The sequence below is a fragment of the Pituophis catenifer genome, unplaced genomic scaffold (assembly GCF_029215685.1).
Source record: "Pituophis catenifer annectens isolate HBS135680 unplaced genomic scaffold, rPitCat1.0.hap2 SCAF_2, whole genome shotgun sequence".
NCBI classification, from domain to species: Eukaryota; Metazoa; Chordata; class Lepidosauria; order Squamata; family Colubridae; genus Pituophis; species Pituophis catenifer.
In genome coordinates this window covers 27,408,264-27,435,401 of record NW_027256882.1, presented here as the reverse complement: position 1 = coordinate 27,435,401, position 27,138 = coordinate 27,408,264, and the positions used below count along the sequence as shown (strand labels likewise).

Genomic DNA, 27,138 nt, shown 5'->3' with positions numbered 1-27,138 from the left:
CCCAGAGGAAGGAGACCTCCCAGAACAGAAATGTTTTTTTTTTCCTCACCATGATCCTTCACATCCTTCTGGCTAATCCACCAGCTGGATATGAAAAAATTATTTCCTCCCTGTGATGCTTCCAGCAAATGACATCCACTGCAATGGTTTTTTTTGTGGGTGGGGGGTGTAATACAGATAAGTCCTCACTTACCATTCGCTTTGTTTAGTAATCACTCAAGATTATAATGGTATAAAATGTGAGAGAAAAGTTATTTCTCAGATGCTGTGCCTATTAATGGCTTTTGGAATGGACAAGTAAATAAGCCAATCAGAAAGCAGCTAATGGGTTTGAATCTCCCGAGCTTTTATGTTCCCTCCCCTAACTGTCACAGTTGACAGTATAAAAGGAGATTCTTGACAGAAAACAGTTGGCAGTTCAGAGAGTTCTGTTCAGCTCTTCTGTTAGAAAACCGGGGGCAGTTTGGAAGCCAGTTAGAAGGGCATTTCTGATGCAGTTCTGATGGTTTACAAGAGTTTTTCTTCTGAGGAAGAATAGCCAGAACTAACATCGCTGTAGTTCTTAATAGAGATAAAGGTTTTACGGTACATTGATTTATTTACACCTCGACATAAAAAAACTCAGCTTTGGAAACAATCCTTGAATTCACAACCATCACATTGTCCTGTAATCATATGACAGCCATTGGCATGCTTCTCTGAGGAATGGACGTCAAGCCAGGATCTGTTTGGTTTAACCAAATTTATAATTTATAAATTTATAATTTATTGAATTATAAGATAAAATAAGATACAAAATACAAAAGTAAATAGGAAAATGGTGGGGAGGAAGAGAAGTGAGAAAGGTTAAAAAAAGAAGTATTGACTTCCAACATCATTAACATCATCATTCCAGCATTAACATCAAATCACAACTTTTTGTTTTTTTCATAATAATATGAACAAGCCATTTCTATAAAGATCTATCAATCTAATCGATAAAACCCAAAATCTAAGTTTCATTCTTTTCCACTTCAAACAGAAAGCTCAGAAGTGGTCTCCATGTGGAAACAAAAGAACTTATGTTCTTTAATCAAATTTAGTCAATTTTGCCATTTCAGCCAACTCCATCAACTTCTGTGACCATTCGTTCATGGTAGGAACTGAAGTTTCCTATTTTTGTGCATACAATAGTCTTGCTGCTGTCAACATATATAATAACAAAGTTCCAAATTTTCCTTTTGGGCCTGTAAGGTCCCAAAATACACTTGAGTCACCAGAATGCCAAAGAGAGAGACTCAAGATGAGGCTTGCAAAAAAAAAAACAGATTTTATTTATGGCCAAAAACAAAATACTGGCTGGAACTATATCCAGAACATACAGATACAATGCATGCGAGGAGATAGCCACACCTTGGGGAAGGTATGGCATCCTTTTATACCCTAAGAGACGTCAGCTTAGTACCCAACTCTGGCCTCCCAATCCAGGCCCGTGCATTCCTTGTTGCCCTGCAAGGGGGAATAGAAACTTCCCAATTAGTCATCTTGAGCATTTCTTTATTTACTCAATTGGCCACTTAGGCCCCCTGGCCCTGGAAAGTAGGAGTCTATCCAGATCAACATAAATTAAGACTGAGATACTACCATGCTCTTAGATGGCACAAGAAAAAAACAGGGAGAAGATTGATATGGGTTCAGGTCAAATGGCAGGGACATATGTTTGACAAATACCAGATACTTACAGGCCTAATAACAGAATATGTTTGTTACAGGAGATACAAATATAAAGGCATAATATATGTGATACAAATACAAAGGCATACGTGTATTACAAGAACCTAATGGTTACAGAATCTAGTATACCAGTATATCATATCCTAGCATTATTTATTATATCCTTATTATTGTTTCCCTTCAGGCCTAATGGAAAAAGATATGGAGAAAAAATTTGGAAGCCAGCATCTGTTTCCAAGAAAGTTTTTATCCTGGTCAATTGAGCAGAGATAATTTCCAAATAGGAATGTATGATTACAATTATTTATTTATTCTTATTTATTTTGTCAAGCACGTATTAGATAACATATATAAGTATAAACATGATTTGAATACATGAAATGGATATGAATAAAAGGGAACATTAGGACGGTAGGCACGCTGAATTGGAAAGCACAACTGTACAAGGGTTTATTTTCAATGTTGTGTTCTATATCTTTATTTTCTATCATTTTTGTTTTGTATATTTTATTACTTTAAAATTTCAAATTAGAAAAAAAATATGCATTTCAAACCAAGAGAATGGCAACCTTTCATAGGTTTTTGCATGTGCAGCTAAACTGAATTTTTTACTCAGTAAATTGGAAAGACTGCTCTAGCCAGATTCAGCCTCCCCAACAATACAGACAGGGAACTAATATTGCAGGTTCTGTTATTCTATTAACAGCATCAAAGAGCAAGCTGGCCATCATTTAGGGACTCTGCACATAAATAAGTGCTTTATGAGCTTTTACAGCCCAGAAGTTAAGTTAATTTTGTGTAGGGGTGAGGGCGGGGGGCACAGGGTGGCAGCACTCGTCCTGGGGTTAATGTAAATGAAGCGGGCTCTGATAGATGACCACTGGATAACTTTCTATTCACTCTATTCTAAAAAGCAATGCATCCGGTTGGAAAAAGTACAAACTCAGACAAAATCCTTTTGGTACCTCTAGGAGGCCTCTAAGTTGTCAGAAGAAAGGAACATTCTAATGACATACAGCTTAAAGGTTGGTTAGGTCAAGGGGATCCACATGAGTTAAAAGTTGTCTATCATCAGAAGATGATTTGAGTCTATGCTTCAGTAATCTACAAAAAGAATTATAACTGTTGGCAAAGAATAAAATGAAACAGTAATTAGGAAATGTCAATTAAAAATGATAAATGTATATGACCATATGAATTGCTGAGTTAACAGAATCCTTTGTCTAGAAGGGTATAAAACCATTGTACCTAATTTCTGTCTTTGTTCAACACTTCATGTACAGAGCTTTGAACCTATTGCGCAATATACAAATTGTCTCTGATTAACCCAAAAGTTGTGTTGGTCTTATTAAATCCACAACAGGGTGGCCGCAGTGCTTGCCTTTCTACTGGGAGTATCCTTGGGGCTGCAGTGCCAAAACTACTGGTTTCCTGGCTAGGCAGGGGGTTGGACTAGAAGACCTCCAAGGTCCCGCTATTCTGTGCTATACTATGCTATGCTACTTGATGGCACTTCCTTAGACAGCCATTTGTCTGGAAAGGGGGTTGGAATAGAAGGTCCCTTCCAATTTTGTTATTCTGTTAACATAATCAATAAAAAAAATCTTGCAACCGCCTTACGTACAGACGGAACAACCTGGTTTTCAGCTTTATATCGCTAGATGGCGCACTATAGGTAAGCAACGCCCGCGCTAGACGACTGTCACTGCAAATACAGAGCATCGGTATTGCAGGCCAAAGGAGTTGAAACATTCGAATATTAGATTCCTAGAGAGGACTTGGAGGAGAAGAGCAGAGGAACTTCCTTTTCCGGCTCTCCGCTGAGAAAATCGAGGCGTGTTGGGTGGCTCTCCTGATTTTCCCAGGGTCGAAGTAGCGGCTGAAAGGTGAGTTGAGGAAGGTGGAGGAGAGGCCGGGAGCAAGTAGGGCTTTTTGGTTTCCTCCGTGGTGTAAAAGCAGAGAAGCAACGAGGCTGAAACATGTCAGCTGTTACATGTTCCTTTCTTCCCAGGATTTTATACCACTGGTGGTGCATGCTTTAAAGCTGCTGCCTGCAAGTTTTTGCTTCTTGGGAGAGTTAAAAAGTCTCCTTCCTGTTAGGGTTGACTCCTTCTGATTTTATGGACATGTTCTTTTCTTGGCAACACTTTGGAACTGATCTGCCAGTGCTGTCTTCAGGGATTTTGTTTTTACTTTCATATCTAGCAAACAGACACCAGATTTCCTAGTGGTGCACCATCCATGTACTAACCAGGAACAACTGTGCTTATCTCAGGACTTCTTTTAAAGTAGCTACTGAGCACCAGTTGGGATGTTCAGATTTATAGACAGTCCTTGCTTACCTTTGACCACTCAACTTTCAGAGTTACAGTGGCGCTGAAAAAGAAGACTTACAACTTTTCCCCAAAGATGTGACCATCACAGTTATCTGGAGGTGGCACTGGCTTGCATTTATGACAGTTGCAGTGTCCCAGAATCATGGACTCACCATTTAGAACCTTCACAATTGGCTTCCAAGAAACCAAATCAATTGGAAATTGACAGGAAGTTGCAAGTCACAGTCATGTTACATTGCTCTGAGCAGACAATGGTGATTTGCTTAATGACCACAGCCAGGAATGATATTGTAAGTTGACATGGTTAAATGATGTCATACTTAATGATCACACCATTTAGGAATGGATATGCTGGTTCCAATGGCTTTCGGTAAGTGAGGATTGCCTGAATTGGGATGTCACCAGTGTGGTTGTGGACAGTATTTCTGGCCTTTTTCTTATTTGGAATGGTGGACTTCCATGGCCAAAAATGATCCTTTAAATCTTTTTGAAACTCTTAGGATCATTTTATCAATTAAGCCTCACCCTGTCTCTCCAAAATTAGATCAAAAAGTGTGAGGGCACCCACATATATGTGTATATGTATAATCTGTCCCTAGTACTTCCCGCTATATATGTTAATCCTTTGTATGAATTTGGGATTGACATAAATCAACAAGTAAATTTCATGATTGAATGAATATTTGAACTTGGATCTCACTAGACCTGTATGTTGAAAATGAATGATAATTAATGTAAGAGGTTAAGTTAACCTTTTGGTGTGTTTTTCTAATTGTAATGTTTGCTTTTTTCTCATTTTTGCACATTTGAGCAGCCATTTTATAAACCATAATTAAACTAACTCTTTTATGTGAATCAAAAGAATGCCAAAGAGAACACTGTGGAGGACTGAGAATCACAAGCAGCATTAAAATGGAAAGTAAACCAAGGCAGCAACTAAAATCTTACAGTTCCTCCAGAAAAGCTACAAAACTCTTCTTCTTCCCCAGCAGGTGACAGATAAGGAAGAGAAAACTCTTGCTAAGAAAGAAAGTTATTGAATCCTACCCATTTTATGTTTCTTGCCACAATTGTTACGTGAATCACTGCAGTTGTTAATTTAGTAACACATTTGTAAAGTGAATCTGGCTTCCCCATTGACTTTGCTTATCAGAAGGTGGCAAAAGGTGGGGTGCATCTACATGGAGGGAAGAATGCAGTGGGGACACCCCAAGGCTTAGGCCCAGTACTCTTCAACAACTTCATACATGATTTTGGTGAAGGAATAGAAGGGAACTTATCAAATTTGGAGACAACAGGAGGCTCTTAACAGACTTGAACAGCACAATGTAATTTCCAGCACAATGTAATTCAGCACTGAGAAAAATAGTTTTTTACACTTAAGCAGGAAAAACTCAATGCATATCTATAGAAGAGGTTGTACGTGGCTCAACAGCAGTAACTCAGATGAATCTAGGAGTTCCAGTGAACAATCACCCCAAATATGAGCTAGCAGTGTGCTGCAGCGGCAGAAAAAAACAATACAGTCCTTGTCTGCATCAACAGAAGGATAGTATCAAGATCACATGAAGTGTCAGTACTGCATTTTTATTTTTTTTTTGAGCCTTGGTAGTGCAGTGAGCCTTGGTAGTACAGTGGTTTAAAGCACCCTGTTATTAAGACCAGCTGCCTGCAATTACTGCAGGTTCGAATCTCGCCAGGCTCAAGGTTGACTCAGCCTTCCATCCTTTCTAAGGTAGGTAAATTGAGGTCCCAGTTAATAATAATAATAATAATAATAATAATAATAATAATAATAATAATAATAATAATAATAATAATAATAATAATTTTATTTCTATACCGCCCTTCTCCCGAAGGACTCAGGGCGGTGTACAGCCTATTTAAAAACACAGAGAAAATAACAATATAAAATTTAAAATAATTAAATAAAGTGGCTCAGATTTAAAACCCCAATAAATTTAAATACCCCAATTTAAAACTGTTGTGTTGATACTCCGGCCTGGCGGAACAACAGGGTCTTCAATGCGCAGCGAAACACCCGGAGGTCGGAGATCTTACGAATTTCCGGGGGCAGTTCGTTCCACAGGGCTGGGGCTCCCACAGAGAAGGCCCTCCCCCTGGGCGTCGTTGGGGCAATAAGCTGACTTTGTATAAATATACAAAACAATGAAGGCTATTGCTTAACGCATTGTAAGCCGCCCTGAGTCTCCGGAGAAGGGCGGCATATAAATTAAATTTTAAAAAAAAAAGTATCAAGATCACATGAAGTGTCAGTACTGCATTATACTGTATTAGTAAAGCTACACTTGGAATATTATGCCCAGTTTTGGTCACCATGATAGAAAAAAGATGATGAGACTCTAGAAAGAGTGCAGAAAAAAGCCACAAAAAACCTAGGCATTAGATTCTAAAATATGTGATGGGTAGGGCTAGGGGTGACATGATACCAATCTTTCAATATTTGAGGGGCTGACAAGATTTGAATGGGTCGTCCCATTATCCAAAGTGCCTGAGAGCAGGACAAGAAGTAACAGGTGGAGACTTATCAGAAAGAGATTCAATCTAGAATCAAGGACAAAGTTCCTATCCATGAGAACAATTACCGTAGTGAACGGCTTGCCTCCAGAAGTGCTCTATCTGTGGTGGTTTTTGAGAGGAGATTCAACAGCCATTTGCCTAGATTGGTATAGGATCTCCTGCTTGGAGAGTTGGACCCTTCTCCAACTTCTATTCTGTAATTCTGCCAGAACTTCATGAACTTTTGTGGATCAGCACATAGCTAATATTCACAGGAGAAGTAGTGTCACATTTCACTTGGCAGAGTTGCAAAGTTCGATTGCTAGGAGTGAAAAACGACTAGATAGCGTGTAATCAGTGGAAAACGTCTTGCAAACAGGACAAACATGTTTTTCCGCCTCCTGTCACGAGATGGCGGTCAGATAGGCAACATCTTTACCTAGAGAGCCAACAGTATAATACCACCACCTGCGTTTGAGTTTAAAGGAGTTAAAACCATCGAGTACTGTATTGCTAGAAAGGATGGGAGGAGAGGCGAAGCGCAGAGGAACTTCCTCTACTGGATCACTCAGGGGAGGAAGGTGGTGTGTGCGGAATGTCTTTTGTGCTCTTCCCAGGATCGAAGCCGCAGCTGGCAGGTGAGTTTTGAGGAGAGGCTCGGAGCAAATAGGGCTGTTAGATTTCCTCCATGGCGTAGAATCAGAGGAGCAGCTAGGGTATAGAATAGAATATAGAATAATAGGTCCAGAGGTGCTTTTTTCTCAAGGAGCAACTGGACTTTCTGGTTTTTCTTTGAAGACGTTTCACTTGTCATCCAGGAAGCTAAACGTCTTCAAAGAAAAACCAGAAAGTCCAGCTGCCTCTTGGAAAAAAAGCATCTTTGAGACAACCATGGCCTAAATCAGGGGTAGGCAAATGTGGCTCTTTTACAACCTGTGGACTTCATTTGCCCACCCCTGACCTAGATGATTAAGAATCTCCATTGACATAGAATAGCAGAGTTGGAAGGGACCTTTGAGGTCATCTAATCCAATGCCCTGCTTGAACAGGAGACCTGATACCAGTTCAGACAAATGGCTGCCCAGTCTCTTCTTCAAAGCCTCCGGTGATGGAGCACCCTACAACTTCTGGAGGAAAGCCATCCCACTGATCAATTAGTTTAGTTTAGTTTTAGTTTTATTGAATTTGTATACCGCCCTACTCCCGAAGGACTCAGGGCGGTGAACAGCCATAGAATAAAACAATATAAATACAAAATTTAAAATAGAATAAAACGAATTAAATAATTTGGCTGAACAAATTTAAAACCCCAATACTTTGAAACCAAATTTAAAATTTCCATTTAAAAAAGGGGAAAGACTTAGAACAGGCCAGCCTGATGAAACAAGAAAGTCTTGAGCACGCGACGGAAGGTACGCAGATCCGGGATCCTCCGTATCTGGGGGGAGCTCGTTCCAGATGGTAGGTGCCCCCACAGAGAAGGCTCTCCCCCTGCGGGCCGCCAGTCGACATTGTTTGGCCGACGGCACCTGGAGGAGCCCCTCTCTATGGGAGCGTACTGGTCAGTGGGAGGCTATTGGTGGTAGCACGCAGTCCCGTAAATAACCAGGTCCTAAGCCATGGAGCGCTCTAAAGGTGATAACCAATTGTTCTCACAATCAGGAAATTTCTCGATTTCTTGATTAGTTTCCATCCATTGTTTCTTGTCCGGCCTTCTGGTGCTTTGAAAAATAATTTGAGCCCTCTTCTTTGTGGTAGCCCCTCAAATACTGGAACGCTGATATCATGTCACCCCTAATCCTTCTTTTCACTAGACTAGACATGCTCAGTTCCTGCAACCGTTCTTCATATGTTTTATTCTCTAGCCCCCAATTGTGTTTTTTGCCCTTTCATTTCTCTGTTAGTAAGTACAGGTAGTCCTCGATTTACAACAGTTCATTTAGTGACCATTCAAAGTTAAAACCGCGCTGGAAAAAGTGACTTATGATCATTTTTCACACTTCTGACCATTGTAGCATCCCCATAGTTACGTGGCTTACATTCAGATGCTTGACAACTGATTTAAATTTATGATAGTTGCAATCTTAGTTGCAACTATCAGTTGCAATGATAGTTCCTGGTGATTACCTATAAAGCCCTACATGGCTTAGGCCCGGGATATTTGGCAGACCATCTTCAGCCAGCAACAGCTTCCCATCGCCCGGTGCGTTTCCACAGGGAGGGCCTACTCAGGGTGCCGTCGGCCAGACAGTGTCGGCTGTCCACCCCCAGGGAGAGGGCTTTCTCTGTGGGCGCATCTGTCCTTTGGAATCAACTCCCTCTGGAGCTCCGGGTGGCCCCCGACCTTCGCTCTTTCCGCCATGGCCTGAAAACGTGGCTATTTCACCTGGCCACCCTGGACTGATGGGGGTTTTAATAGAATTTTAACTGGGTTTTTTATTGAATTTTTGTTAATTTTAACCTGGATTTTCGTTTTAATTGTTGGTTTGTTTTGTTTTAATTGTTGTGAGCCACCCCGAGTCCATTGGAGATAGGGCGGCGTACAAGTTCCATTAATAAATAATAATAATAAATAAATGTCCTGGACAGTGGTGAGTGTCAGCATTCCAGAAAGTCCCCAACTCCAAGTAAAAACTCCGAAGCAGGCATTTCTCAAAGTTCCATTTTATTAGAGTAGTTATACTGGCAGATCTGGGAAAACCCAAATCCGAAGGTTCCGGGTTTTCCCTCAGGAAATCAAAACCCCAAATCCAGCCCCTTCAGTTTGTCACATGGTCCAATCATCATCCGTCCCAACTTGAGCCATCCCTGCAATCACTCCTCCTCTAGATGCATAAACACCATGACCTTGACCGAAGGGAAGAATGCTATTATGTCTAACTATATTCACTCTTCTAAATCCCCCCTCCTACTTTCCCAGGCGCATGGAGTTGGCAGCGTGGAAGCTTCTGGTGCTAATACGGCTTCCAAAGCTGACAGTGGGTTTCAAAATTTTTTACTACCTGTTCTGTGGGCGTGGCTTGCTTGGTGGGTGTGGCTTGGTGATCATGTGACTAGGCATGGCTTGGTGGTCATGTGGCTGGGTGGGCCTGGCCAACTTGACTTCACTCATGTCAAGGTTTAGGGTTAGGGTGCCTGGCCTCTCCTCACCTCAAAGGCCTCAACAAGATACAATTTCCCTGTCTATTTATTTACTATTACTGAACATCCAAAATATACTATTTAATCCTATGTATATATGCCATATGTGTACATACATATTATATAGTATAGTGTGTATAGGCACACAAAAAGATACATTATCTACTGTATATACTGTATGTGTATGTATGTACACACACACACACAGAGCTCTTCTAAAACTATACACATTCAACCTCACTTACTACATTTGGAAAAACACACCCAGAGTCCACTTTCTGCCACACATTTAACTATAACCTCTGTACATTAGAACATTACACACGCCTTCAGATTTTCTTCCCTAGCTTGCACAGAACTGTTAGAGCCAGGAGAGGTCATGGATTGAGTAAAATGTGGTGAAACTCACTTAACAACGCTCTTGCTTAGCAACCAAAAGTTTGGGCTCAGTTGTGGTCATAAGTCAAGGACTATCTCTGCCTTCCTCTGCATGGCAGCCTTGTCCTAGTAAACTCCTTCTTTCTGGCAATTTTCCTCTCTGTTAGAGGCACCAAAATAATCCGGACGATGTAAGGTTTCCTGCTGCAGCAGGGGGTTGGACTAGATGGCCTCCGAGATCCCTTCCAGCCTAGATTGCTGTGATGTTTCAAAGCGTCTTCTGAAGCCATGTCTAGTGCCAGGGTTTGTGGTGCTTCCTTTCTCTTCTTTCTCTCTCTCTCTCTCCCCCTTCCTTCCTCTTTCTTCTCTTTCTTTCTTTCTTTCGTTCTTGTCTCTCTCTCCCTTCTTCTTTCTTCTTTCTCTTTCTTTCTCTCTTTTTCTTTCTTGTCTCTCTCTCCCTTTTTCTTTTTCTTTTGTTCTTTTTCTTTCTTTTTCTTTCTTGTCTCCCTTCCTTCCTTTCTTTTTCTCTCCTTCCTTCCTCTTTCTTTCTCTTTCTTTCTCTCTTTCTCTTTCTTGTCTCTCTTTCTCTCCCTTCTTTCCTCTTTCTTTCTTGTCTCTCTTTCTCTTTCTTAATACCCTATATGAGCCCTAGACTCCACCCACCAAAAATGGATGGCTTCAGATTTTAAAACACTTTTTTAAAAATACAATAACCTGGTCAAGTATCTTCATTTTGACAAATTTATCCTTACCAGGAGAATTTAAGTATTTATGAGCTTAATGAGCTACTTTATGAAAAATAGTTTTAACTTATGAGCTACTTTAAAAAAAATAGTTTTAACTTGTCAGTTAAGAGCATTCTGTATTATGATAGATTTAGCCAACCATATACTTTTGTTTTGTTTGTATTTAATGTTTTACCTTCTAATAAGTTTCTTTTTTTAGAAAAGAATTTGCTTTTTAAAATGTTTTTAACTTTGTGTATTTTATATTTTTTAGCTTTTAAAATTGTTTACATCCCACCCTTATACTAGTCTAGGACTGTAATAAAAATTTGATTTACTGATCTGTGAGTTGCATGTTCATGAAGGTTAATTATGCAGTTATATATGAATTACCTGGACTCAGTCTTTTAAGTATAGAGCTTTTCTTTTTTTTTAAAAAAAAAGCTAAAATAGTCACTGAACGAAGGGCAGTGCTTTCAAATAGGCCTGAAAGAGAAAGGGGGGGGGGGGGAGAACAGAAAGTATTTCCCACAATCTGCATCATAAAACTTCCAACAGCCAGAATCATAAGACTTTGCTTTGCAGATCAAAAGCTTCACTTATATTTAAATACTGAATATAGTCTGCTCTTTATATCTTTGAAGAACATATGAAAAGAGAAATATAAAGAAAAATGAAAATAATTGTAAAAGAAGGGAGGAAAAGGGGAAGAGAGAAAAATGTACGATTAAGGGGAAAAGAAAAAGAAAAAAAGTATTGACTTCTGACTCCTTTTAGTGCAGTAGAATAAAGTACTAATATAAAACCTCAACTTTTTAGTTTTATATAATAATGTATTCTAGCCATTTCTATAACAACAATCTTACTGTATCTAATCAAAAAATCCTAAAAGTTAGAGTTTCATTTTTTTCTACCTCAAGGACAAAATCCAAAAACCGTTTCCACATAGAATCAACTTTTGCAGCCAATTGTCCATTGTGGGAATCAAAGTATCCTTCCATTTTTGTGCATAAAGTATTCTTGGTGCCATTAGTTCCAAATGTTTTTCAAGTTCTTTATCCATTAAGCCTAAAAGAAAACTCTTTAGTTTTATCTTTATGCTCACTTTAAGAATCTTCTATATTAAGATGTGGATCCTACTCCAATATTTCTTTGCTTTGTCCACCATAAATGATAACATAATATAGAATAACAGAGTTGGAAGACTAGAGTCATCTAGTCCAAATCCTGCTCCAGCAGAAGAGTCTATACCAGTGCTGGCAAACCTTTTCAGCACCAAGTGCCTAAATGGGAGCGTGCATGTTTGGGGGAGCGCCAGAAACCGGAAGAGCAGCTCCCTGGTGTGCATGCGAGGGAACGGCGGAAACTGGAAGAGCAGTTCCCTGGTACGTGCAGCTGAGCTTCCAGTTTCCAGAGTGCACATGCATGCTGGTCACTTGGTCTTCTGGTTTGTGGCGCACATGCGCGCACAAAGACCAGCTGGCCGGCGACATGTGCCCACCGGAAACCGGAAGCTCAGCTTCCCAGCACATGCATGCGCGCCAGGGAGATGCTCTTCAGTTTCCAGTGCTCCCTCACACGCAAAGACCAGCTGGCTGGCGCGCAAACCTTTTCAGCACCAAATGCCGAAATGAAAGCGCACGCGTTTGGGGGAACGTGCACGTTTGGGAGAACGCACGCATTTGGGGGAGCTCCAGAAGCCGGAAGAGCAGCTCCCTGGTGTGCATGGGAGGGAATGCCGGAAACCGGAAGAGCAGTTCCCTGGTATGTGCAGCTGAGCTTCCAGTTTCCAGAGTGCGCATGCATGCCGGTCACTTGGTCTTCTGGTTTCTGGCGCACATGCACGTGCAAAGACCAGCTGGCCGGCGACATGTGCGCACCGGAAACTGGAAGCTCAGCTACCCGGCACACGCATGCATGACAGGGAGCTGCTCTTCAGTTTCCAGTGCTCCCGCACACACAAAGACCAGCTGACTGGTGCGCATGTGCGAGCTGGAACCCGGAAGAGCAACGGACAACGGCTGGCGTGCCCAGAGAGATGTCTCTGCGTGCCACTTCCGGCACTCGTGCCATAGGTTTGCCATCATTGGTCCATACCATTTCAGACAAATGGCTGTCCAGTCTCTTCCCAACTTGTTCTGAGTTTTTCTCCCAATTGATATCAGGGTAGTTCTCCCATTACTACTGTGATGTGTTTCCTAATAGATTAGAAAAAAGTTCATCTATTTCTTCTACTTGGTTGTGAGGCCTGTAGTACACATATCACAATGTTATTCTTTTTTCTTTTTATGTTGACTCATATGCATTCTAGGAGACTTTCATCCTTAGTTTTGTTCATGGTTTGTAGAGATATAATGACCTCTAACATATATGACTTCTAGCAATTCTATTTTCTCTTTTGTTAGGTCTGTTTCTTTTGAATAGTTTGTATCCTTCTGTTAGTACATTCCAGTCATGTTATTAATTTTATGATAAAAAGTTCCTTCTTTACATTTCCAACGTTTATTTGAGGTGCCTTTATAGTTTCTTGACAATTTGTTCGGTATCAGATACCAATAGTACATCAGCTTATAAAAGTTTTATTTTGAATTATATTTTAATGAGAATTTTAGACCTTTCATCCACATATTCTCCCATTATTCAAGTATTATATCGAAAGTTGTTTTCCTACTGAATTTTATTTTTTTTTATTTTTTTTATTTTTCAATTTATATACCGCCCTTCTCCCTGAGGACTCAGGGCGGTGCACAGCCAGAATTAAAAACATGAAATACAAATATTAAAAACAATTAAAATATATATAAATTTGGCCCAAAAATTTAAAAATCACAAACCAATTAAAACATTTAAAAAATTTAAAAATGTCTTCCTAAGCCAACCCGGCTTGCTGGAAAAAGTGGGTTTTAAGGGCACGGCGGAAGGCACTGAGGTCTTGGATTCTCCTTATCTCTGGGGGCAACTGATTCCAGAGGGTAGGTGCCCCCACAGAGAAGGCTCTCCCCCTGGGGGTCACCAGCCTACATTGTTTGGCTGATGGCACCCTGAGGAGGCCTCTCTGTGGGAGCACACGGGTCGATGGGAGGTCGTCGGTAGCAGCAGGCGGTCTCGAAGATAGCTAGGCCCTATGCCATGGAGCGCTTTAAAGGTGATAACCAACACGTTGAAGCGCACCTGGAAGACCACCGGGAGCCAGTGCAGCTCGCGCAGGAGCGATGTTACATGGGAGCGCCATGCTGCTCCCGTCACTACCCGCGCTGCTGCGTTCTGGACCAGCTGGAGCCTCCGGGTGCCCCTCAAGGGGAGCCCCATGTAGAGAGCATTGCAGTAGTCAAGGTGAGAGGTGACGAGGGCGTGAGTGACCGTGCACAGGGAATCCCGATCAAGAAAGGGCCGCAACTGGCGAATCAGGCGAACCTGATAAAAGGTCCCCCTGGTTACAGTCGTCAGATGTTCCTCCAAGGACAGCTGCATATCCAGGAGGACTCCCAGATTGCGAGCCCTTTCTGTGGGGGCCAAAGTTTCGCCCCCAATAGTCAGTGATGGAGTCAACTGACTATATCGGGATGCCGGGAGCCACAGCCACTCAGTCTTGGAAGGGTTGAGCTTGAGCCTGTTCCTCACCATCCAGATCTGCACAGCCTCCAGGCACTGAGACATCACTTCAAGGGCATCGTTGGGGTGGCCTGGGGTGGAGATGTACAGCTGGGTGTCATCAGCGTACTGGTGGTATCTCACCCCGAAGCCACGGATGATCTCGACCAGCGGCTTCACATAAATGTTGAACAGAAGGGGCGAGAGGACCGATCCCTGCGGCACTCCACAGATGAGAGGCCTCGAGGTCGACCTCTGCTCCCCTGCCAACACAAACTGCGACCGGTCGGAGAGAAAGGAGGAGAACTACTGCAATACGGTGCCTCCCACCCCCAACTCTTCCAGCCGGTGCAGCATGATACCATGGTCGATGGTATCAAAACCCGCTGAGAGGTTTCACAGGACCAGAACAGAGGAGCAACCCCTGTCCCGAGCCCTCCAAAGATCATCAACCAATGCAACCAATGCCGTTTCCGTGCTGTGCCCAGACCTGAAACCCGACTGGAACGGATCTAGATAAGATGTTTCCTCCAGGAATTGTGGAAACTGTCGCGCAACCACACACTCAACAACCTTCGCCATAAAGCGAAGGTTGGAGACAGGACGATAGTTGGCCAATATTGCCGGATCCAGGGACGGCTTCTTGAGGAGAGGCCTCACCACCGCCTCTTTCAAGGCAGTGGGGAAGTAACCCTCACTCAACAAAGCGTTGATAACACCCTGGAGCCAGCCTCGTGTAACCTCCCGGGAAGCCAGTACCAACCAGGAGGGACACGGGTCCAGTAAACATGTGGCCATACTAAGACTCCCCAAAATCCTGTCCACATCATCGGGAGTCACAGCATCAAACTCCTCCCAGATAACATTCTCAAGACTATTCCTCGCCACTCTGCCCTGATCTACCCAGTCAGAGTCCAAATCCCCAAATCATACAATGCTTTACATACTCATTCTCCAAGTTCAATTTCAATAACAATTTATAAACTTCAGTAATAATATGTTCATCACTACCACACAATAGGATTTCCAATTCATTTTTTGCAAATTCAAATCCATATGTTTTTTTGTCTAGTTTAAACTTTTTTTTTCAATTGTAAATATGTAAATCAATGGCAAACACACCATTCCTATTCCAACTTCTCTGTAGACTTGAGGATAGGGTCACCATAATTGAAAGCTATTATTTGACCATAAGTCTACCAGTCTGGCCTCGCCACTATTTCTTTTCTAAAAAAAGCTTCCCGGGGGAAATACCCAAAAAGGCATCTTTGCAGAGAACCTTATTTTATATTTATTGCAAACTCTTAAGATTGCATGTTTAAAAAAGTGATTATTAAAATCAAAATTTGCTTTAACCTTATCAACCCATAAATAGCCATGCCACCCAAATCTTAATTCATGGCCCTGTAGCTCAATAACCTCTTATTTTGGAGAGTCACCCACTCTTTTTGCCAGACAAAACAACAAGTATCAAAATACAATTGCAAATCTGGTAAGCCCAGACCTCCTCTTTCCTTAGCGTCTTGCGATAATTTATATTTAATTCTTGGTTTTTTCCCCTTGCCATATAAACTTACAGATGTCTATTGTTTAAATGGAGTATCAGTTACAAGTTTTGGTAAAGTATACAACAGTAAAAGCACCTTTGGTAAAACATCTTAATTACAGAGATTCTACCCAATAATTGCATTGCTAAGAATTTATGATTGAACCAAGTCAACAAGTGTATTTCATGATTGAATGGATATTTGAACTTGGATTGCAGTAATCTTTAACAGGTCAAATCTATCATAATTAATGTAAGAGGTTATTTTACCATTGTAGCATGTTTGCTATTTACTTGTAATGCATACTTTTATTTTTTTCACATATTCTTCAACCATTTTATAAACAATTAATGTTACATTTTTATTTGAATCTTACAGAAAAAGAGCACTCTGGAAAACTGAGAATAACAAGCAACTTTGAAAAGGAAAGCAAATCAATCCAGAAATCAAAATATTTTCCATTTCCTTTGGAAAAATATGCAATTCTTCTTCTTCTCCAGAGGTTGATCAACAAAAGAGAGAAAATCAAGAGAGATTTCAAGCTGGAATAAATAGAGTACAAGGAAAACAAGGAAGTATTACATGAAAAGTCAGGGGAGATTATTTTTCCATTTAGAAAAAGAGTGAAATATCTGGAAGTCAGTGGGGAGGAAAAGGTCAATTGGGAAGCCAAATAGGGCAGACAGTAATGGAGGCTTTACCCTGTGAGGAAGAAAACAATAGCTTGAATCAAAGCTCCATCCAACAAGGATCACGCATATTTTTGACTTCTTCAAGAATATCAGTTTTGAAAAAGGTGCACAGATCTGCCTATTATGGCAAAAGAACAGATTGCAAATCAGAGCTGATTATGGACAACACGATCCACTCTGGAGAACAACCATACAAATTATCTGAATGTGATAAAATATTTGGCCAGAACAGCTCCCTTGTGGATCATGGAAGGACCGACGCAGGAGAGATGCCCTACAAGTGCTCTGAATGTGGTAAATGCTTTAGCGAAAATGGCAAATTGGAGATACATCAGAAGATTCACATCAGGGAAAAACTCTATGATTGTCCTATTTGTGAGAAAAGTTTTATGACAAATTCCCACCTAGTGATACACCAGAAGACTCACATTGGAGAGAAACCCTTTGAATGTCCTGATTGTGGGAAAAGTTTCAGTCAGAAATCTAGCATGATGAAACACCAGAGGACTCACACAGAAGAGAAACCATTTGAATACCCTGGTTGTAGTAAAAGTTTTGATCCAAATTCCCACCTGGTGATATACCACAGGACGTACACAGGAAAGAAATCATATGTGTGTCCTGATTGTGGGAAATGTTTTACAGCAAATTCCCACCTGGTGATACACCAGAGGACTCACACAGGAGAGAAACCTTTTGAATGTCCTGATTGTGGGAAACGTTTCAGACAGAAATATAGCATGATGAAACACCAGAGGATTCACACAGAAGAGAAACCATTTGAATATCCTGGTTGTAGTAAAAGTTTTGATCCAAATACCCACCTGATGATACGCCACAGGACGTACACAGGAAAGAAATCATACGTGTGTCCTGATTGTGGGAAAGGATTCATTGCAAATTCCCACCTGGTGATACACCAGAGGACTCACACAGGAGAGAAACCTTTTGAATGTGCTGATTGTGGGAAACGTTTCAGTCAGAATTCCAGCCTGTTGAAACACCAGAGGACTCACACGGGAGAGAAACCCTTTGAATGTCCTGATTGTGGAAAAAGTTTCAGTTTGAATTCCAACCTGGTGATACACCAAAGGATTCACACAGGAGAGAAACCCTTTGAATGTCCTGATTGTGGGAAAAGTTTCAGTCAGAATTCCCATTTGGTGATTCACCAGAGGACTCACACAGGAGAAAAACCATATGAATGTCTTGATTGTGGGAAATGTTTCAGTAAGAATTCCAACCTGGTGAAACACCAGAGGATTCACACAAGAGAGAAACCATATGAATGTTCAGATTGTGAAAAAAGTTTCAGTCTGAATTCCGACCTAGTTATACACCAGAGGACTCACAGAGGAGAAAAACCCTACGAATGTCCAGAGTGTGGGAAAACTTTCAGTTACCGTTCTGATCTGATGAAACACCAGAGGACTCACACAGGAGAAAAACCATATGAGTGTCTAGAGTGTGGTAAATGTTTCAGTTACAGTTCTGACCTGGTGAAACACCAGAGGACACACACAGGAGAGAAACCCTTTGAATGTCCTGATTGTGGGAAAACTTTCAGTCAGAATTCCAACCTGGTGAAACACCAGAGAACTCACACAGGAGAGAAACCCTTTGAATGTCATGATTGTGGAAAAACTTTCAGTCTGAATTTCAACCTGGTGAAACACCAGAGGACTCACACAGGAGATAAACCGTATGAGTGTCCAGATTGTGGAAAAAGCTTCAGTCACTGTTCTGACCTGGCAATACACCAGAGGAGTCACACAGGAGAAAAACCCTTTGAATGTCCTGATTGTGGCAAAGGTTTCAGTCAGAATTCCAACCTGGTGAGACACCAGAGGATTCATACAGGAGAGAAACCCTTTGAATGTCCTGATTGTGGAAAACTTTTCAGTCAGAATTCCAGTCTGGTGATTCACCAGAGGACACACACAGGAGAGAAACCGTATGAGTGTCCGGATTGTGGGAAAGATTTTAGTAGTAGGTCTAGTCTTCTAAGTCATGTAGGTTTACACACAGGGGAGAAACCTTTCAGATGTCCAGTCTGTGGACGGTACTTCAGGCATAAATCGTCCTTTATTGCACACAAGGAAATCCATATGAGGCAAACGTTGATGAATTTAGAAAAGGCTTGAATTTAATTTCTGATTTCTAGTTGGGAGTATACAGTAGGTAGGAAATTACTATTTGAATTCTGGCCTAATTCTTTTTAGTCAAAGTCTCTTAGGATTAGATTTGTAGGTGGAGAGAAAAAAATGGAAAATGCTACTTTCATAAAGGCTAACTCCTTTAGCTTTCAGCAAAAGTTACTGTTATATGTTTCCTTTTGCAGAAGTTGTGGAATTCCTCAAAAAGGGTTTTCCGTAGTGTTTTATTGTATATTGATTTTGGAATTTCCACATGTCAAGTGTCAGCCTTCTTTCTTGATGTCCTCCATATTTTGAGCTCCACAATTCCCAAGCCAGCATAGAATTAGTCCTAGACATACAAATGTAATGGGAGCTGTCAATTATGGTTGCGTTTTGCAATGGCTGTTTAAGCAAGAGTGCTTTGGTTAACTACCCCACTCCCTGATCTCCGTGATGCAGCCATTAAACAAATGTGCAAGTCGCTAAGCAGAACACTGGCTACCTCAGGATTGTGGGGATTTCTTTGAGGTCTGCCTTATCCTCAGAGACACCCTGTGCTCTGATTCCCAACTCTTGGTCACCCTCAGGGTGGATTTGATTTAAATCGAGTTGATTTAAATCACAATTTAAATCATGATTTAAATCACTAGTAAAAAGGCTTGATTTAAATCAACTCGATTTAAATCATAATTTTTAAAGAGCAACTGTCATCTCTGCTACTCCTTTGACCCACTGTTGACTCACCGATAGTCCCAGTGTTGCAGAATATACAGCCTCATGCTACATAACTAAGCTCCATTTCATGCTGAATAAACTAAATTATTTATGTATCTTAAATAGAAAACCATCTTACGATAGATTTTTACCCCAAAAGTTTTTTATTAAAATAAATTCGATAAAAATCAAAAAAAATCTGATTTAAATAAAAAAAATCCGATTTAAATCATAAAAATCTGATTTTTTTGATTTTTTAAAAAAAATCATTGATTTTTATCCACCCCGCATGGAAAAAGCATGGTCACCCCCATGCTTTTTCCTCCCCAAAAGGCTCACACCAGATCTTTCGTTCCCCCACTGAGTCCCCTCAGGCATTTTCCCATTTCCACTGGCTCCCTGAAGGCCTTAGGCCATTCCAGACAAATGGCTGTCCAATCTCCTCTTAAAAATCTCCACTGGTGGAGCACCCACCACTTCAGGAGGCAAGCCGTTCCACTGATTAACTGTTTTCAGTGACAGGTGGTTTCTCCTTAATTCTTAGGTTGGATCTCTTTTTGATAAGCTTCCCTCTGTTACTTATTGTCCATCTCTCAGGCGCTTTAGAGAATAGATAGATCCCCTTTTTTCTGTGTCATCCATTCAAATATTGAAAGACTGCTAGTCACCCTTATAGCCCTTCTCTCTGGTAGATTAGACATATCCACTTTCTGCAACTGTTCATCTTGTTTTACCGCCCACCCCGAGTCCCCTAGTCATCTTTGTTGCTCTTCTCTGCACTGTTTTTAGTCTCAACATCTTTTCTGCATCATGGTGCCCAAACGTGGATGCAATATTCCAAGTGTAGTCTTACCAGTGCAATATAATGCAATACAGACACTTCATGTGATCTTGATGCTATCCCACTGTTGATGCAGATTAGGGCTGCATTGGCTTTTTCTGCAGCTGCAGCCACACTGCTGTCTCATACTTAGGTAGTTGTCCATTAGGACTCAGATCCCTCTCAGTTACTGCTGTTGAGTGAGGTCAAAGTCAAGGTCCTTTTTTTAAAACTGGAGAGCTTTGGGGGCCAAATATTCATCTGAATGTTCATACTTTCTTTTCCTATATTCTATGCCAAGGAACTTTTTAAAGTTATTTTTAATTCAGTACTTCATTCTACGGAAACATTTATAGGGAATGCCCTTGGCATTAATCTTACTAAGCAGTTTTACATTAAAAATGATTGATCTGAACACTGGTTTATCCTTTCAAAGCACCTGGGGAAAATGGATTTCTGTCCCCCCCCTTCTTTTAAAAAAGCCCAGTCAAAATACCACCATCCATGCACCAAGCTGAAGTGAATAGGTTCTGAACTGTCCCAAGATTTACATTATGTTAAAATAATTTTGGAAATCTTCACAGAAAGCTATAAAAGTGAAGGTGGAGAGACTCAGAGAAATCCCATGCCTAATTTCAGGCATGAAATTGGGAGGAAAAATAAAAATTGGAAAGGGAAGATTGTAATGGAATAGCTAGAGCAGTGGTTCTCAACCTTTCTAATGCCGCGACCCTTTAATAGAGTTCCTCATGTTGTGGTGACCCCCAACCATAAAATTATTCCTAAAACCATTGAAAATATGTGTTTTCTGATAGTCTTAGGCAACCCCTGTGAAAGGGTCGTTTGACCCCCAAAGGGGTCGTGACCCACAGGTTGAGAACCACTGAGATAGAGGAATCAGGACCGTCTTATAAAATGGCTCCATGCAGCATTATATTGCAACAACTGAAACCTCTATGGGGGTGGTGCTATTCAGTTAGTGGGGCAGAGATAAACATGGATGCAGCAATCACCAGAAAGGGAATCTGGGCATGTAAGAGAGGCAAATTCAGGTGCTCCATCTCCAAGCAAGTCCACCTGGGCAGGGCTGCCCATTAGCCAAGCTTGGGATGCCTCTCAGGTCTCTGTCACCTGCCTTTCAGATCCCACTGGTCTCTGTAGAGATACTATCATCCAGGTCATGGTTGTCCCAAAGATGCTTTTTCAGGAGGCAACTGGACTTTTTTCTTTTGAAGACGTTTCGCTTCTCTTCTTGGATGAGAAGTGAAACATCTTCAAAAGTTGCCTCTTGAAAAAACACCTTTGGGATACTGGTCTCCTCCTAAGATAAATCTTGTCTTAGGAGGGGAGCCCCTTCAGCCTCCTTCACGTTTTTCCTCTGATCTCAGATTTCCACAAGTCCTCCTCTCCAAACACTAGAGAGCTGATCCTCCCCGGCAGCAACAGGGAAACATAGGAACATTTCTGGGAGGCTACAGTAAGCTGGTGCAGATTTTTAAAAAATATTACTGTTAGTTCTTCACTTAAGACCACAATTGAGGCCAAAATTTCTGTTGCTGTGAATTTTGCCCCATTTTACAACCTTTCTTGCCCCTGGTATTAAGAGAATTGCTGCAGTTCTTAAGTTAAGAATACGGTTGTTAAGTGAATCTGGCTTCCCCATTGACTTTGCTTGTCGGAAGGTCACAAAACATATCATATATGACCCAGGGGTGAAATCTAAAATTTGTTACTACCAGTTCTGTGGGCGTGGCTTGGTGGTGGTGAGGGTAATGTGACTGGGTGGGCATGGCCAACTTTTTTTTTTTAACTTTTAAAAGCATTTTTTCTATAACCTTAAGAGGTTGCAGAAAAAAATGCTTTTAGAAGCCTCTAACGATCAGGCAAGTCAGCTGGGATCGCCAGAGGCTTTTAAAGGCATTTTTGTTCCTACAACCTCTTTGGCTGAAGAGGTTGCAGAAAAAAATGCTTTTAGAAGCCTCTGACGATCAGGCAAGTCAGCTGGGATCACCAGAGGCTTTTAAAGGCATTTTTTTTCCTACAACCTCTGGCTGAAGAGGTTGCAGAAAAAAATGATTTTAGAAGCCTCTGACGATCAGGCAAGTCAGCTGAGATTGGCAGAGGCTTTTGAAGGCATTTTTTTTTCCTACAACCTCTTTGGCCAAAGGGGTTGCAGAAAAAAATGCTTTTAAAAGCCTCTGACGATCCAAGCTGAGCCGCGTGATCATCAGAGGCTTTTTTTTTTTACTTTTAAAAGCATTTTTTCGGCCGAAGACGTTGTAAAAAATGCTTTTAAAAGTAAAAGAAACAGCATCTGATGATTGTGCAGCGATCCGGTCCGAACCGGGAGCATTTAACCCTTGATATGACCCCAGGACATCACAGCTATCATAAATATTAACCAGTTGCCTAGCATTCAAATTTTGATCACATGACTCTGAGGATGCTGCAACAGTCCTGATCAAAAGATTACACATAGAATAGAATAACAGAGTTGGAAGGGACCTTGGAGATCTTCTAGTCCAACCCCCTGCTTAGGCAGGAAACCCTACACCACTTCAGACAAATGGTTATCCAACATCCTAATGGTTATTCAATGTCCTAAGTGTAAAAATGTCATAAGTCACTTGTTTTCAGTGCTGTTGTAACTTTGGTCACTAAATGAATAGTTGTAAATTGAAGACTACCTATACACAAAAGATAGGAATGTTTTGTGTGCTCTCTTGAATTCCTGAATGAAAAGAAAATACATGAAATATATGTTGGTTTTTTTTTTTTAATTCAGATTCCTCCATGGAATAGACCTTAGGGCCGAAAGCTGAACAGGCCCCCTTTAACTCTAGTACTTAGATCATCATCACATCCACAGCATTTTGGGTCTTCATCCAGAGTAGTGCTATATGTACGGTGTCCCTCTAAGGAGGTTAGTCAGCTTATCAATTGGCCATATCATTTGGCGGGATATTTTTTTTCCTTTGCTTTTCACTTGAGAAGACACCCAACATTCCTTGGTTCCTCTGTAAACTTATCATGCCACAAAAAGTTTATTTTTCACTCTGCCTTAATTCTTTCCCCCAGGATCTATTTTGTGAATTTGCCATTTCAGGGGTGGATATTGTCCTCAACTGGCAACAACTTTTGGGACTAGAATTTCAGTGCATTTGTGAAGTGAGTCATCACTTGATTTTATGTCCATTTTTACTGTGATTGTGTTAAACAACCACAAGTCATTAAGTAAACGTGTTGTCCTATGTTATTGGAAGTCGGCTGGGAAGCTTGATTGTTTAATGGGTCTTTTTGGATTTCTTTGTGAAGCGCTACTCTGAAAGGGCGCAAAAGTCCGGCTCCCTTTGTCCTTTTCTCCTTGGCAATTTGGAGACTTCCCACCCTCTGTCACTGGTCTAATTTCTCAGAGTCTCTTGCTCTGTGCTTTGTCCTGGCTGTCAACTTGTTCTGGTCATTCACCCGGGCACCTCGCTCAGGCCAGTTCACTTCCCTTGTCCTGTGGATCCGTTCGCCTCCCCTTTTTTTTCTGGTGTATCTGGCACTCCCCTCAGGCCTCTGGCTCACTCACTTGCCTGGATCATCTTCACTCTCCCTCTTTCCTTGGATCATCTTTTCTCTCCCTCTCCCTCTCTCTCATCATTCTCTTTAGATCAGCTTTGCTTTTTCTCTCTGGATCAACTTCACCCTTTTCCCTCTCCTTCTCTCTTCCTCAGGCCTTTCCCTCCTCACATGCAGCCCCACCAAGCGGGTGGGGGCAGGGCAGGCTGATAAACCCTCCACCATCACCTCTCTCTCTCTCTCTCTCTCTCTCTCTCTCTCTCTCTCTCTCTCTCTCTCTCTCTCTCTCCCTCCCTCCCTCCCTCCCTCCCTCAAGTCTCTGCTTGCTTTGCCTCCTTCTCCACTGATCTCCCAGTCTCCCTTTCCTTTTCTCCTCTCTTCTCCCCCTCATGCCAGGCCGCCTTCCATACTACATTTGTAAAGAGCCATTCCATTTTTATCCTCTTGTGGTTACTTTTTCCTTTAAAGCCATATTTTGCAACAGTAAAGTTCCAGATTTATGAGCAAACTGTCAACAAAAATCCTGAGAGTAGGATGCTTCTCCCAGTGCTCATCTTTAACACACTACAAGCTATAAAGTAAACAGTAGGGAGCTTCAGTGCAGAGTCAATTAGCGACAAAACAGAGGTGCCAATGGGTACAGAGATGAAAATACATAACAGCTGCTTGAAACCCCCCTTAGCACTAAACAGTTAAATATGTTGCTGCCAATCAAACGGGAAGGCAGCACTGTAGCTTGTGGCCTCCCCTTCATTTTTCAGGATCCCTCTCCATTTGAAATCTCTGAAAATGACTGCAAATGCTGATAGCAGTTAGGAAAGGAGGTTGGATGACATTCCCTCAATTATCTGATCTAAAGCATTGTTGGGGCATGAGTTGGCTCCTGTGCCTAATTTCACTTTATCCCTGGGGAACGTGTAAATCTATTGGTGGAAAGGGGGGAATCCTTGTTTTTTGGGAGCAGGTTCATTTTAGAGATGAAACCCCTTAAAGCAGGAGAAGGGTGGCAAGAAATGGATCCTCCTACTCAGAACAAGGGATTCTCCCTATTTTTGGAAGCCATGTGAATTTATGGAATCCCAAAACAGGATGAGTGAAAAGTATCCCTTTTGCAGACTAAAAGTCAGTTACGGATTTCAATGCAATTTGTTAGTCAGAAAAGGTGCTACCAGACTCTTCTTGACACGCTATATAAAGTTAGATAACAGTATTTGTATTCAGCAAAACCGCAGCGTCTAAAACCGGGGTGAAGGATGGTGGGTTTTGTAGTCCAACACACTGTAGTCCAACACATCTACAGGACTTCCTCACCAATCTTGAATAGAAATGAATTCCTAATTTGCATTTAGAGATGCAGATTAGCACATATAACTTTTTTAATCTGGAGCCTTGTTTTTGGTCTTTTGGCCTTCCCGTGAGGGAAGTCCACGGTCTTTGGTGGTCCCCGGTTGGGGGACTTTGGCAATGCTCGCCGGCGCCCCAGGCGCCCCCTCCCCGCAGCAGTTTCAGCAAAGGGGTTAAACGCAGAGAGCTTTTCTTTTGCGCCTAGAGAGGAGGCAGGAAAGGGGACTGGGGGCCCAGTTCCAGGCCCCCTCCCGCCCCCCCTTCCTTGTCTCCCGACGTCTCTTAAGCCAGGACTGCGGAGATCCCCTCGCGGGGAGGGGCGCCAGGTGGGCAAGGACGCTGCGAAAGGGGGAGGGGACCAAAAAGGGGTGGGAGGAGGAAGGGAGATCCCCAGGTGCGGGAAGGGAGGAGGGATTCCTTGGGGGAGGGAAGGAGAGCGAGGTGGGGGTTTCCCCAGTTGCGCCCCCTCCCCTTCCGACTCTCCGCCTTTCCTTGCAAGCTTTTCTGCTCCCGTGGGAACCTCCGCGCCGCCGCTTCTCCTCCTCCTCCTCCTCCTCGGTTGCTTCTGCGAACGGCTCTCCGGTCCCTTTAAAATCCTCCCTCCGAGCCCCCTCCCCTCCTTCCCCACAGCCCAACATTTGGTGCAGATCGGCTCCCAGGGTGAGGCCGCCTGGTGTTGAGGAAGGTTGGGCACTACCGTTCCCACGTTCCCCTGTGGCTGCTGGGGAGGATCCGTCTCCCAGGGTCTGGGGATGGGGGGGAGAAAGAGGATCTGGGCTCAGAGGGATCGTGGCTGCAGGGGCTCCCTCCGAGGGCGGGAACCCTGCTAGGAAGAGCCCAGTGGCATGTCAAGGCCGGTGACAGACCTGAGAGGAGTCCAGGTGGGCTTGGCCAATGGGCAGCCCTGTCCAGGTGGGCTTAATTGAGATAGAATAGAATGAATGAGTTGGAAGGGACCTTGGAGGTCTTCTAGTCCAGCCCCCTGTTCAAGCAGGAGAACCTATACCAGTGATGGCTAACCTTTTTGCCATCGCATGCTGAAAGCAAGGGGAGCGCAGGGGGCCATGTGCGCGCGTGTCCAGACCCATAATTCAGTGCGCCCCATCCCCCCGAACTCCCCCCGCTTTTGGCCTGGTGGGCCCGGTAGGCCAGTTTTCCACCCTCCCCAGGCTCCAGAGCCTTTTGGGAGCCTGGGGAGGGCAAAAACAGCCTTCCCCATCCCCCCGGAAGCCCTCCAGAGGCCAGAAACAGCCTGTTTCCCAACTTCTGGTGGGCCCGGAAGACCCGAAAATCAGCTGGCCAGTGCGCGCATGTGTGCTGGACCTGAGCTAAGGCAACGCTCACGTGCCCACTGATATGGCTCCACGTGCCAGCTGTGGCACACGTGCCATAGGTTTGCCATCCCGGACCTATACTATTTCAGATAAGTGACTGTCCAGTCTCTTTTAAAAACCTCCAGGGATGAAGCACCCACAACTTCTGAAGGCAATTGGTTCCACTGGTTAATTGTCCTCACTGTTAGGAAGTTTCTCCTCAATTCCAGGTTGCTTCTCTCCTTGATTAGTTTCCGTCCATTTTTTCTTGTCTTGCTTTCTGGTGCTTTGGAGAAAAATTTGACCTCCTCTTCTTTGGGGCAGGCCCTCAAATACTGGAATACTGCTATCATCTCATCCCTAATTCTTCTTTTCTTTAGATTAGCCAAACCCAAATTCTGCAACGGTTCTTCATATGTTTTAGTCTCCAGGCCTTCAATCATCGTAATCGCTCTTCTCTGAACTTTTTCCAAAGTCTCAACATCGTTTCTGTAGTATAGTGACCAAAATCGGTTGCAGTATTCCACGTGTGGTCTTACTAGGGTTTCATAAAGTGGTAGTAATACTTCACGTGATCTTGATTCAATGCTTCTGTTTATACA

The 27,138-nt window shown here is 42.4% G+C and overlaps 1 pseudogene; it reads left to right on the top strand.

Moving 5' to 3' along the window:
- The first annotated feature begins 3,536 nt into the window (after window positions 1–3,536).
- LOC139310033 (zinc finger protein 850-like) overlaps window positions 3,537–27,138 on the top strand; it is a 54,273-nt pseudogene continuing 30,671 nt past the window's right edge.